The following is a 13,342-nucleotide window of genomic DNA, read 5'->3' as shown; positions in this document are numbered from 1 at the left end:
ATCTGTGCCCTCATTTCATTATATTAGGGCTAATATGCAAATTTCAAATAATTCTGAATCTATTTGTATGCAATTATTCAAAATTCCATCTTCTAAAGCAATGGCTCCCAAATTTGGCTGATCTTCAAATGTATTAAATCAGAAACTGCATAGCAAGGCCTGAGCTATGTTTTTTAAAGCAACCCAGGAGACTCAGCCAGGTTTGAGAACCACTGATCTAAGTACAGATTTTATCAAATATATTTCCATAGCTCTTGCTTTGTATTTACTACTACAATTATTACTATTATTATTTTTTGAGACAGAGTTTTGCTCTTGTTGCGCAGGTTGGAGTGCAGTGGCATGATCTCAGCTCACTGCAACCTCTGCTTCCCGGGCTGAAGCGATTATCCTGCCTCAGCCTCCTGAGTAGCTGGGATTACAGGCACTCACCACCATGCCCAGCTAATTTTTTTGTATTTTTAGTAGAGATGGGGTTTCACCATGTTGGCCAGGCTGGTCTCAAACTCCTGACCTCAGGTGATCTGCTGCCTCGGCCTCCCAAAGTACTGCAATTATTTTCATAAATGTTCAAAGAACTAAAAGTGGTGTGACTCTTCCAGCATGTGCTTTGTTTAATATGTGATCTCCAAAACTGAATCTATTACAGCTGCCTAGAAATATTTCCTCCTCTCTATGCTACAGTGGGAAGAACTCTGGGGACAGTATTTTCCAAACTGCAGTCCCCATAACACTGATATCCTCCAGAATGTTAGTAAGAGTCCTTCATTAACAACTAAAAAAATGTTCTGTGGTCAATGGGTTTGAGAAATGGTGGGCTAAAGAAAGGTGAACAAAATTCTTAATTGGAATGATTCTCAGTGCTAATATTATGCAAATATTCCGGATGAATGTCCCCCAAAAGATTCAAAGTACAGTGTTTCCTAAATAAACATTTTTATTCTGGTAAAAAAAAAAACATACAACATAAAATGTACCATATTAACTATTTTTAAGAGTAAAGTATATCAATGTTAACTATATGCACATTGTTGTTCAACGGAGCTCTAGAACCTGTTCATCTTCCATGACAGAAAATCTATACCCACTGAACAATTCCTTATTTCCCCCTCTCTATAGCCCCTGGCAACCATCATTCTACTTTTTGTTTCTAAGAATTTGACTACTTTAGATGCCTCATGTAGGTGGAATCATGCAGTATTTGTCTTTTTGTGACTGTATTGTTTCACTTAATATAATGTCCTCAAGGTTTATCCATGTTGTGACATATGAGCTGATTTTCTTCTTTTTTAAGACTGAATAATATTCCATTGTATGTATATACCACATTTCCTTTATCCATTCATCCATAGATGAACATTTACGTTTCTTCTACCTCTTGGCTATTGTGAATTATGCTGTAATGAACATGAGTGTGTTAAAATCTCTTTGAGATCCTGATTTCAATTCTTTTGGATATGTATCTAGAAGTGGGACTGCTGGTTCATGTGGTAATTATATTTTTAATTTTTTTTGCAGAAACTCCATACTGTTTCCCACAGGGGCTGAGCCATATAGATTCCTTTCCTAAATTAATTTTGAACATGGAAGCTTTTTCTCTTGGAACATGTATTAACATTTCATGGTAAACCAGAATATAGTTGAAGAAAGGATATAGTTTGGGAGACACTGTTACAGGGTGCCTTGGATTTTGAGAAGGAAAAGAACAACTTCTAGGCTGAGTGCTACCTCAAAACATATTCCCCTATCATGCTGGATATTTTCTGTGTTTTGCTACTAGACATCCTGCCTTCAGGAAGCCCATAATCCTTTAGAGGACAGAACTTATTCACATTTAACAATTAGAACAATAGAAATATTTACCCAAGGCTTAAAATTAAGAAATAAGTACATTTTTTAATAATAAAATAATACAGAAAATGTTTGCATTTAGGACACTTTAGTAATACTGATCTCATTTAAAGGTTCTAGATTTGCTATGTCTTGTAGAAAACAAAAGGACAGGCAGTCCTCATTATCCAAGTATCCACGATCCATGTCTGAGAAATTAAGATGATGTGAAGGGAAGCACAACTTATCAGAACACAAATTATTCACTAACGAACTGACCCCCTTTAAAATTAGCCTCTACTAAAGCACCTCTTCCTGCTTAATATGAGCCTATGTTGATCAGTCTCTGGATGATTTTCTGATACTGCCAGACAATACAATGCAAACAAATTGCAAATCTTGCAAAAACATTCAGGATTGCACAAAGTTGGTAAAAGTGATGCTGAAGAACTACTCCTATCACATGCAACACTGCGACAACTGATGATCTAGTACAGTAAGACCAGTTAACAAATGAAGAAAATAAAGTTAACAAGAATGATACCAGAAGATAAAATTAACAAGGAGGATACATCAAAAGAAAATGATTTGGATGTCAAAGTATTAAGAGAAGTCCTTGGGAAAATTATAATAAAGTCCTTGACTTTTTGAGCCTTTCAAACATCTTATTCTAAAAATAGTACAAAACTATAAATTTTGCCTGAGTTTGGGTACACTTTGGTGAAAATAAACTTTATTGTCATAATTTTTGTTTCCATTTTATGAAAATTGGAATACTATCAGGGTTTGACGTGTATAGACATCACCAGTGAAACAGAACACTCCTTTATTCTGCTTGGAAAATTAGCCAAATACATTGCATCTTCTCAGCTATTTTGGGAAAAAATGGTTGCACTTGGAGGCTTCCTTATTTACTTCAGTTAGCAAATATTCTAGACATTTGCAGGTGCCAAATATGTGTGCTCTAAATAAACAGGGCAGCATTCGATTTCATTTATCTTTCCTCCCAGATGCAGTACCTAGCATAGTGCTGAGCATTTAGTTGGTGCTCAAAGAATGATTAAATTTATTTGAACCTCCTCCATGAAGATTCACAATCAAGAAAGTTTATACACTTGGATATCTCAAGCGCTAAAAATAAATTCCAGCTGGGCGTGGTGGCTCACGCCTGTAATGCCAGCACTTTGGGAGGCTGAGGCGGGTGGAACACCTGAGGTCAGGAGTTCAAGACCAGCCTGGTCAACATAATGAAACCCTGTCTCTACTCAAAATACAAAAATTAGCCGGGCATGGTGGCACATGCCTGTAGTCCCAGCTACTCGGGAGGCTGAGGCAGGAGAATCACTTGAACCTGGGAGGTGGAGGTTGCAGTGAGCCGAGATCGTGCCACTGCACTCCAGCCTGGGAGACAGAGTGAGACTCCATCTCAAAAAAAAAAAAAAAAAAAGTTCCAAAGCAGTTACCACTGGGTGCCTGTTCAACAGAGAAAACAGAATTTGGTAGCTAGGTTCTTTCCTGAGATGAAGTCATTGTGAGGATTTTGTGGATGCTGCAACCTATAAGGATGAAATCAGTGATTTCTGAAGAACATGACAGTTTGGGTATACAGAATAAAATACCCTTTAGTTTCCTCAGATAGATTTGTCTGGGACAAAAACATCTAATCTCTTAATTAAGATTAACATCGTACAGATATGATCTCAGTTGGAAAGATCCTAAAATTTATAACTTCCTTTCTTTTTCAGTACAGTCAGGTCTTTACAAATTTATGGTATTTAGATGTACTATGATTAAAGTAAATTATTTAGTATCATTCCTAAAGTACAACAAATGTATTAATGTGTTTTTAAATAAAATATGTTTGAATTTATTTTATTATTCTTGGTGAAATATCTGAAAAGACTTTTCCATCAGCACACTTAGTACAGAGACCCATGATTACCATATTTGCTTAAAACTTTCCTCTTTGTGGAGGCATTTTACCCATTATGGAGGAAACTATTAAAGCAAAGTACTTTGGTAGCTGACTTCTGGGACCACTGCCACACCTAGAAGTCTAATTTCCTCCATGGATAAGCTTTTAAAGGAATGGTCAAGACAGCTAAAGAAGCCTAAACAATGATTAAGTTATCTTCCTTTTGCATTAGTGGAGTTGTTTATTTCTTCTCTACTGCCCTAACCAAGCCTTCAGTGGGGTTACTGCTGGTATATGTGGTGTCTTACCAGGAGGAAAATCAGACAAAGTAATTCATATACTTTCCTTCATCACTGGGGAAGAGAACTTATGGAAAAGGAAAATTTTCTGATAAGAGGAAATGATCAAAATTGCTCCTGCCTTCAATAAACAATTGATCACTCTTCATTAAAAAAAGTATGAAAACTTCACAGATGTTGATGTCTATGGAGAACATTCTATTAAAGATAGCAGTTCTCAAATGTTCTGTCTTCAAGAAAAAAAAATAAGGTTGCACCATCCTTATCTACTCCCATGTGTTTATGCATCCCCTCAACGCATCAATGTATCCACTCGTGCAGCCAGCATTATCTATTGAGCAGCTTACTATTTACCTACCATTTTTAATTTGGATTTTGAGATGTTTTAAAGACAAATCAGTTTGCACCGTTTCCTAAAAACCCCGGTAAGTTCCTGTTGTTCTTCCTGCAGAGCGTGTGCCCAGCCGCTGTGGTCTAGGGTGAAGTGACACCTTAAACAGATGGCGGCTGGGCCAGCCAGCTCAGTGGACCGATGGGGGAAATTAGATCATAGAGATTCTAAAACGTGGCTCACCAAAGCACAGTAGACCAAAAAAGAGAAAAAGAAAACTGAAAACTAAAAAATAATAATAATAATAAATGAAAATTAAAAAAAAATAAAGACAAATCAGTATCCAGAAAATTTTAGGTTTTCTAAGAGATTCAAAGCCCTTATGACAACCAGAAAGTTCTTAGAGATATTTCTTTCCCAGGAGTTTCCTAGTGCCTGATATTTTTGTTCATGTCTCGCTTAATAAGAAGGCATCCAAGTAAATGATACTTTAAAGGAAAAAATTAGACTCATATCTCTTTTTGGCTTTGCTGTAAAAATAAAATCCTAAGACAAATATGTGCTCAGTGTGCCACATGTTGAAGAAAAGGAACATTCATCAAGCTCATTTCCTGCAGAGCAAACCCTCCCACATCATTCAGTCCAGCCACAACATCTGGGTAATTGGCTGCAGCCTGGTGGGAGCCACCCTCCCCAACACACACAAACAAGATTTCTGGATAATTCCTGATCATTAAGCATGCAAACCTCCTCAGTGCTCACCTTGAATATTTGTTCTCCTTTCTTTCTCATCTACTGTTCGTAGTTTCAGCTGCTCCCCAACTACCAAATAATTTTAGAACAATCCTCTTTGAAATAAATGCTCTTTAAGAAATGCACAAAAATCCAAAGGTGATAGGAAAATTTCTTTTCCTTGTGGTGATGCAGATGATATTCTCTCTCCTTCCTAGGCATTACTCTTAAGGGTTTAGTTAACTCGGTTCTTCTTGTCCAGCTCTTTGGAGCTCCAGAATTGCAAAAAAAAACCATTCAAATACATCTTGTAATGATCTTGTACAAAGGAAAACCCAGTGCTTATCATTTTTAGATTGTCAAAACTATTAAGATGAGAGTTTTCCATCAGCCCAGAGTATTTATCTTTCCAGATTTAAGAGAATATTGAAGGTAGTTTCCAAATATTTTATAATTCTAGGACTAGATTTTGAATTCCTTTAGGTCATAGGCCTTATATAAACAGTACTTTACACAGGGTATGGGACATAGTAGGTTTGCAATAAAGATTTGTTGAACAAATGGAAGAATAGAAGACTGACCTTATGTTTGTATTAATAAAATGCTTTAGTATTCATCTGGCAGAAATGTTACATCTAGTGCTGAGATTCAGCTGATAATGCAGTTATAGCCTTACAAGTTTTAGGGCTTGCAAAGTCACCTTTGACTGTTGGTGCTGGTTGCACTCTGGTTGTTAAATATTTTGGAGATCTCTCTTAGCAACAGAATGCCATAGCACAGAGAATTATGTACTCTTTTAAACTTTAAACATGTGTTCATAGAGTGTTTAGGACCCAGACCCTTCCTTCTGAGTAACAGTGACTAGGTATATTTGAGTTTAGCAGTGGTCAAGGATAAAGCAGAGAAGTGAAACATTCAGGGAAAAAAAGTGCAGGTGGGAGTGTCTGTATGACATTGTCGGATAATGCCTGGGTTTTAAAATGGATATTGGGGTATAGAGTTGTGGTTTTCCAGAGACGAAAATGTTAGGCACACAGGAAGTCAGAGTAAAATTGTTATTTAAAGGTCAAGAACAAGAGGCCTGGCACAGTGGCTCACACCTGTAATCTCAGAACTTTGGGAGACTGAGACAGGCGGATCACCTGAGCTCAGGAGTTCGAGACAAGCCTGGGCAACGTGGCAAAACCCCCTCTCTATCAAAAATACAAAAACTAGCCAGGCGTGGTGAAATGCACCTGTAGTCCTAGCTACAGGAGGCTGGGGCAAGAAGATGGCTTCAGCCCAGGAGGCAGAGGTTGCAGTGAGCCAAGATCACACCACTACACTCCAGCCTGGGCAGCAGAGCGAGACTCTGTCACCACACACACACCTGGGTGGCAGAGCGAGACTCTGTCACACACACACACACACTCAGAGAGAGAGAGAGAGAGGGAACAAGAGACGTCAGAAGCATAGCCTAAACATAGCCTAAAACAGGATGGACTACTCTGAGGCCCACCCTGTTCCCGGCAGAAAGTTCAGACTTTGCTGACCCCCACCCCCAGCACCCACTCTTTGTTTGTTTTGTTTTGTTTTGTTTTTGTTTTGTTTTGAGATGGAGTCTAGCTCTGCAGCCCAGGCTGGAGTCAGTGGCGCGATCTCTGCTCACTCCAACCTCTGCCTCCTGGGTTCAAGCAATTCTCCTGCCTCAGCCTCCTGAGTAGCTGGGATTACAGGCGCATGCCACCACGCCTGGCTAATTTTTGAATTTTTAGTAGAGACGGGATTTCACCACATTGGCCAGGCTGGTCTCGAACTCCTGACATCGTGATCCACCCACCTTGGCCTCCCAAAGTGCTGGGATTACAGGTGTGAGCCATTGCACCAGGCCCCAGCACCCACTCTTAATCAACATAGGCCGGGTCAATCACTTGTTGCCCCATCAGCCTACTCCTCCACTTGGGCCTTAATAACATCTGAAATGTAGACTGCTGGCTTAATTAAAAGCTTCAGCTTGTGCCCTTCAGGGCCTACTGAATTTTACTCTACCAATAAGCAAGCCAATGTTTTGAATAATGTGGGGAGCAGGTGTGGGGAAGGCATTCTGCTGCTATGTTAGTGTTGTTTCTTTGCATGCTCAATAAGGTCAAGTGTACCAAGAGATTCCATTTGACCTTGAAATTGATTTTTTTTTAATGCTGGGCAGACTCATACAATGTTCCCGACCATTTATGGGTCCCAAATATATGCCACTTGAACATCTCTCACCTTATTAAGTTCACCTGAAATCAATATATTGGGTAAAATTGTCAAAAACTTAAAAAGCACATTTCTGCCTTGAGTTCAGAGATCTAAGTATCAAAATCCTAATCAACAGTTCTCTGCTTACAACTCCAAGTTGCACCATCAGGCTCAATATTGGTTGATGATTTCTCAGATAATATGCTGCAGAATCACCTTGTATATGGAGGGCACGATAAAGCTCTTGACTGGATTCTATTTTATATTTTTAGTGTCAAAAAAATGGTCCTAGATGTTAAAACAGAGAAAGGTCCTAGATGGTAAAACAGCATTGCTGAATGTCTTCTAAATCAAAAGAGCAGTTACCAATATTAATCCTGCCCAAAATATGACCAAATGAGTCAACAGAACACATGTGGCGCCTGGCCCCAAAATTCTACAGGTCACTTCAGACACACCAACCCCCATTCTGCCTTCGGAGGATGATATTAATGCTGTTTTTGCTGACTCAAGGTCATGGAGTGGTAATTCCTCTCAAAGAGGGGGTACCATTCTTAGAGAGTTTGCCATTCAAAGTTTATTCTTAAAATGTCAGAGCAGGATCACATAATCTCTCATTATCTTAGTTAAAGTAAGCATTTATGCTTCAAGAAAACAAAAGACAGAACTTGTAGCATAGTCAGAGAGTTAACAGCAGGTTAGCTCTGAACACTGCAATACTTGCAGCAGTAGGAAACAGTGTCCATGAGTGTAAGATGGCATGCCCCTAACTTGTTAAGACATTTTCCACAACTTTGTTTCAAAGGACCACTCTCCAAGCTTATTGACCCTCAGGAGTAAAATAACAGAGTTGAGGTGGCTGGAAAGCTTCCTTAGGTAGATGCAGCATGACTACTCCACAGAGATGTTTGCACTTGTAAAGGTAAGAGGTGGTACAGAAACCTCTTAGGAAGTGACTAGGAAAACATTTGTATCCTTAGAAGTACTGGTCATTTGCGGTGATAACGAATTTCCTAAAGTGTCCTTCAGAAAACAGAAGGTTACAGGAAATCCATACCATAGGCACCACTTACATATATTTACTTGTCAGCTACCTCCTCCAACAAAGTGCTTGAGGTTATAAGCATGTATAAAAGAAGAAAAGATAAATAGTTTAAAGAACAAGGTAAATGAAAAATAATAAAATCGGTGGAAGATTAGTGACTCGAAATGCATAGCTATGATTGCATTAAGTTACTGAAAGTGGGCTTCTAATTTGATTTGAAGCTATCTACTGGTCAAAATGAAGAAGAAAACTTGATCAGTTATAAAATTTACTGAGGGCAGGAAATAATTATTGGAATACAGCCTTTGCACTTATGTGCCTGAAAGTTAAAGTTGTGTCTTTTTACATTAAGGCATAAAATGTGGTAGTATCTGAGCCTCAGGTACTTATACCCAAAAGGTCATAATAATAGTGTCCATCCTAAAAGCACTGAACAGAAAAGAAAAAGATCTTAAAAAGTCATTTCAAATTCAAAATAAGCTTGATCAGTTGATGAATGAATTCTTAAAAATCAAAACATTCTTGCATTCAAACCTGCAATAGAAAAAAAAAAAAGAAAAATCGGGCTGGGCACAGTGGCTCAGGCCTGTAATCCCAGCACTTTGGGAGGCTGAGGCGGGTGGATCACAAGGTCAGGGGTTCGAGACCAGCCTGGCCAACATGGTGAAACCCTGTCTCTACTAAAAGTACAAAAATTAGGCCAGGTGCAGTGGCTCACGCCTGTAATCCCAGCACTCTGGGAGGCCAAGGCGGGCAGATCACGAGGTCAGGAGATCGAGACCATCCTGGCTAACACAGTGAAACCCCATCTCTACTAAAAATTAAAAAAAAAAAAAAGCTGGGGGTGGTAGTGGGCTCCTGTAGTCCCAGCTACTCGGGAGGCTGAGGCAGGAGAATGGCACGAACCTGGGAGGCAGAGCTTGCAGTGAGCCGAGATCACACCACTGCACTCCAGCCTGGGTGACAGAGGGAGACTCCATCTCAAAAAAAAAAAAAATACAAAAATTAGCCGGGCGTAGTGGCACGCACCTGTATTCCCAGCTACTCGGGAGGCTGAGGCAGGAGAATCACTTGAACCTAGGAGGCAGAGGTTGCGGTGAGCAGAGATCATGCCACTGCACTCCAGCCTGGGCAGCAGAGCAAGACTCCGTCTCAAAAAAGAGAGAAAAAAAAAATCAAAATATCTGCCTCACAAAAACAAGAAGCAAAAACCCAGAAATTCTCAGCAATTGAAATTCAGATTTTAGATCACACATTGAAGTTCTTAAAGAATACTTTTATTGCCCAAGAGCAGAATGCAAGGAGAAAAGTCGCAAGAAACTGCAGGAAAAAATCAGCTTTTCTATAAATTGGCCAAGACAAAAGCTACAAGCTATCCCAGAACTGAAGAAAGCACCAAATATTAATTTTGATTCAGACCTAAAATGGCAGGACTCACAATAATTGCTCCACTGAAGCAACGGAAAGGGATCCTGTGGATGAAATGTAGGTGTTAAAGCCATTTAACTTCCTATTACACTTCCTGAGGAAACTTCAATGCCACAAAGAAAAAAAAAAAGTAATATTTCTTAGGTGACTACTACAACTGCTGAAGTAGGATAACAGGGAAATTCTAAGCAACCTCTTCTAGCAGAAACATCCTCATGCTAGAGTACTTAGGGTACTCCTCCAATGATGCACCACCCCACCTCCCCACAAACCTGGCCCCTGACAAATACACCCTTCCTGGTTACAAGATTATATTAGTCGTGTGGGATGAGTATATATGTTTTTAGGAGCCATTTATTTGTATGCTAGAAAAAAATGGAGATTCATGGTTGTGCAGATCTTAGCTATAGTAGTGTTCTATTGCTGAAATCAGCTTAGCTTCTTCTTAGAAGAATCTCAAAACTCTAAGGAAACTTGGCCAAATCAAGCTGAAACTTTTGGCTCAGATTCAGTCCAGTTATTCTCATGTAGATACATAATGAGTTCTTCTCTTCCAAAGAAAAAAATAATGAGAAAAAAAAAAACCCACCAAAAACGAAAAAGCTAACAAACGTTAACTGTTTAACAAAGTCTGATTAAATTCAAAACCTGGAATCCACAGGGCTACAAATGTGATACTGACATTTGCAAGGTGTGTGTCTATAAAACAGTAATTTAGGCATTTGAATTATAGTCATGAAAACACTAATTCATCTCTTTTCCTAGGTTTCAAATTCTATTGTCTTAGAGTTGAGAAAGTATAATGAAATAAAATTAACTACACTCTTCCAAAATGACTACTGTTAAGGAATATTCTTAGAACTCAACTTTTTACACTACTTTTTTTTAAAAAAGTGCTGCTTGGTTCTTAAAAGACTTATCTACACTTCCTCCAGCTTTAAGTATTAATGACTTAAACTTATTAAAAGTTTACAAAATAGGCCGGTTGCAGTGGCTTACACCTGTAATCCCAGCTCTTTGGGAGGCAGAGGCTGTGGGTCACTTGAGGCCAGGAGTTTGAGACAAGCCTGGCCAACATGGTGAAACCCACTCTCTACTAAAAATACAAACATTAGCCGGGCGTGGTGGTGCATGCCTATAATCCCAGCTACTCCAGAGGCTAAAACACGAGAATCACTTGAACCCAGGAGGCGGAGGTTGCAGTGAGCTGAGATCGTGCCACTGCACACCAGCCTGGGTAACAGAATGAGACCCTGTCTCAAAAAAAAAAATGAAAAGAAAGGAAGGAAGGAAGGGAGGGAGGAAGGAAGGAAGGAAGGAAGGAAGGAAGGAAGGAAGGGGAAGAAAGAGAAAAAAAGGAAAGGAAACAAAATATTCTTAAGAAATAACTTCAGAATGCAAGTAGCTTCAATTGGCCAACACCTCCTCCCCACAGATCAAAGAAAGAACATTCTGCAGCGTTGTTCCCAGTCGTTCCTGTTCAATTCCCCAGTCCCACCCACAGCAACACTCTCATCCTCTCCAGACACAGAAGAGACCTGGACCACCTGAAGTGTGCTGTCCCATGTCCTCTCCTTTCTATCTCCAAACATCACCTTAGCCACACCCTCCTATCCTAAATCAGAATTTTTTTTTTAGGTTTTTTTTTTTTTTTTGTAACTTTTAAGTTCAGGAATACAAGTGCAGGTTTGCTACATTGGTAAACTTGTGTCATGGGGGTTTGTTGTACAGATTATTTCATCTCCCAGGTATTAAGCCTAGTACCCATTAGTTATTTTTCCTGATCCTCTCCCTCCTCCCACTGTCCACCCTCTGGTAGGCCCCAGTGTGTGTTGTTCCCCTCTATGTGTCCATGTATTCTCATTATTTAGCTCCCACTTACCATATCCCATCTCTACCAAAAAAAAAAAAAAAAAATTACATTAGACAGGATTGGCGGCGCATAACTGTAGTCCCAGGTACTCTGTAGGCCAAGGTGGGAGGATTGCTTGAGTCCAGGAGGTTGAGGCTGCAGTGAGCCAAGATTGCACCACTGCATTCTAGCCTGGGGAACAGACCAAGACTCTGTCTCAAAAAAATTTAAATTAAATTAAAAAGTGCCATCTTCTCCCTATCATTTGTGGATGTATTCTAGTTCTATTTTTCTGAACTCTCCTCTACTGGCTTTGCTAGCTTCTCCTTTGACTCCATAAATGTGGATTGTCTCTAAGGTTCAGGCCTGCTGTCCTTTTCTCTTTCTATAGTCTCTCCCAAGGTGCTCTCATTTATCTTTTAGCTTCAGCTTTCACCTCTGTACAGTTTTCTCCTCAATCTCTTTCTCTACAACTCAATTACTATCTTAAGAAATCACTCTAGGCCGGGCGCGGTGGCTCACCTATAATCCCAGCACTTTGGGAGGCCGAGGCAGGCGGATCACCTGAAGTCAGGAGTTCGAGACCAGCCTGGCCAACATGGTGAAACCCCGTCTCTACTAAAAATACAAAATTAGCCAGGCGTGGTGGTGCATGCCTGCAATCCCAGCTACTCAGGAGCCTGAGGCAGGAGAATCGCTTAAACCTGGGAGGCAGAGGTTGCAGTGAGTGGAGATCACGCCATTGCACTCCAGCCTGGGCAACAAGAGCAAAACTCAAGAAAGAAAAAGAAAGAAAGGAAGAAAGAAAAAGGAAGGAAGGAAGGACGGAAGAAAGGAAGGAAGGAAGGAAGGAAGGAGAAAGAAAGAGAAAGGAAGGGAAGGAAGGGAAGGAAAGGAAGGAAGGGAAAGAAAGGAAGGAAAGGAAACCATTGTACATTTAAAACAAATTGCTGAAGAGCAACACAGAATGTTATATCTGCACATTAAACTCAATCTGCCAAAAACACACTCATCATCTTTCTTAGAAAATCAGCAGCTCTTTTTCCAGACTTCCATCTATCTGCTGATAAAAAAAAATTTTAAATAATAATAATGAAAAACACTTATTGGGCATTTTCTATGTGCTAAGCACTATGATAAAATGATTTACATTTAGGCCAGGCACGATGGCTCATGCCTGTAATCCCAGCACTTTGGGAGGCCGAGGCGGGCGGATCACCTGAGGTCGGGAGTTTGAGACCAGCCTGGCCAACATGGCGAAACCCCGTCTCTCCTAAAAATACAAAAATTAGCCGGGCGTGGTGGTGTGCGCCTGTAGTCCCAGCTACCCAGGAGGCTGAGGCGGGAGAATCACTTGAACCCAGGAGGTGGAGGTTGCACTGGGCCAAGATCATCCCAATGAACTCCAGCCTGGGGGACAGAGCAAGACTCCATGTCAGAAAAAAAAATGTACATTTAATAACATGTACCTCATAATAAATAACTGTACAGAATAGACACTATTATTATCATAATTTTACAGAGCAGGAAACTGAGACCTTAAAAACTAATTAACTTCCACAAAGTTAACAGCAAATAAGTGAGGAAGGCAAGCTTCAAACCCAGACACAGCAGGTTAAACTAAGGACCAGTAATCCAAGCAGCAGAAATTTGGATTTTTCAAATATTAATGCTTTGTAATGATTAATTT

The sequence above is a fragment of the Gorilla gorilla genome, chromosome X (assembly GCF_029281585.2).
Source record: "Gorilla gorilla gorilla isolate KB3781 chromosome X, NHGRI_mGorGor1-v2.1_pri, whole genome shotgun sequence".
NCBI classification, from domain to species: Eukaryota; Metazoa; Chordata; class Mammalia; order Primates; family Hominidae; genus Gorilla; species Gorilla gorilla.
Note: the sequence above shows the minus strand (reverse complement) of the source record.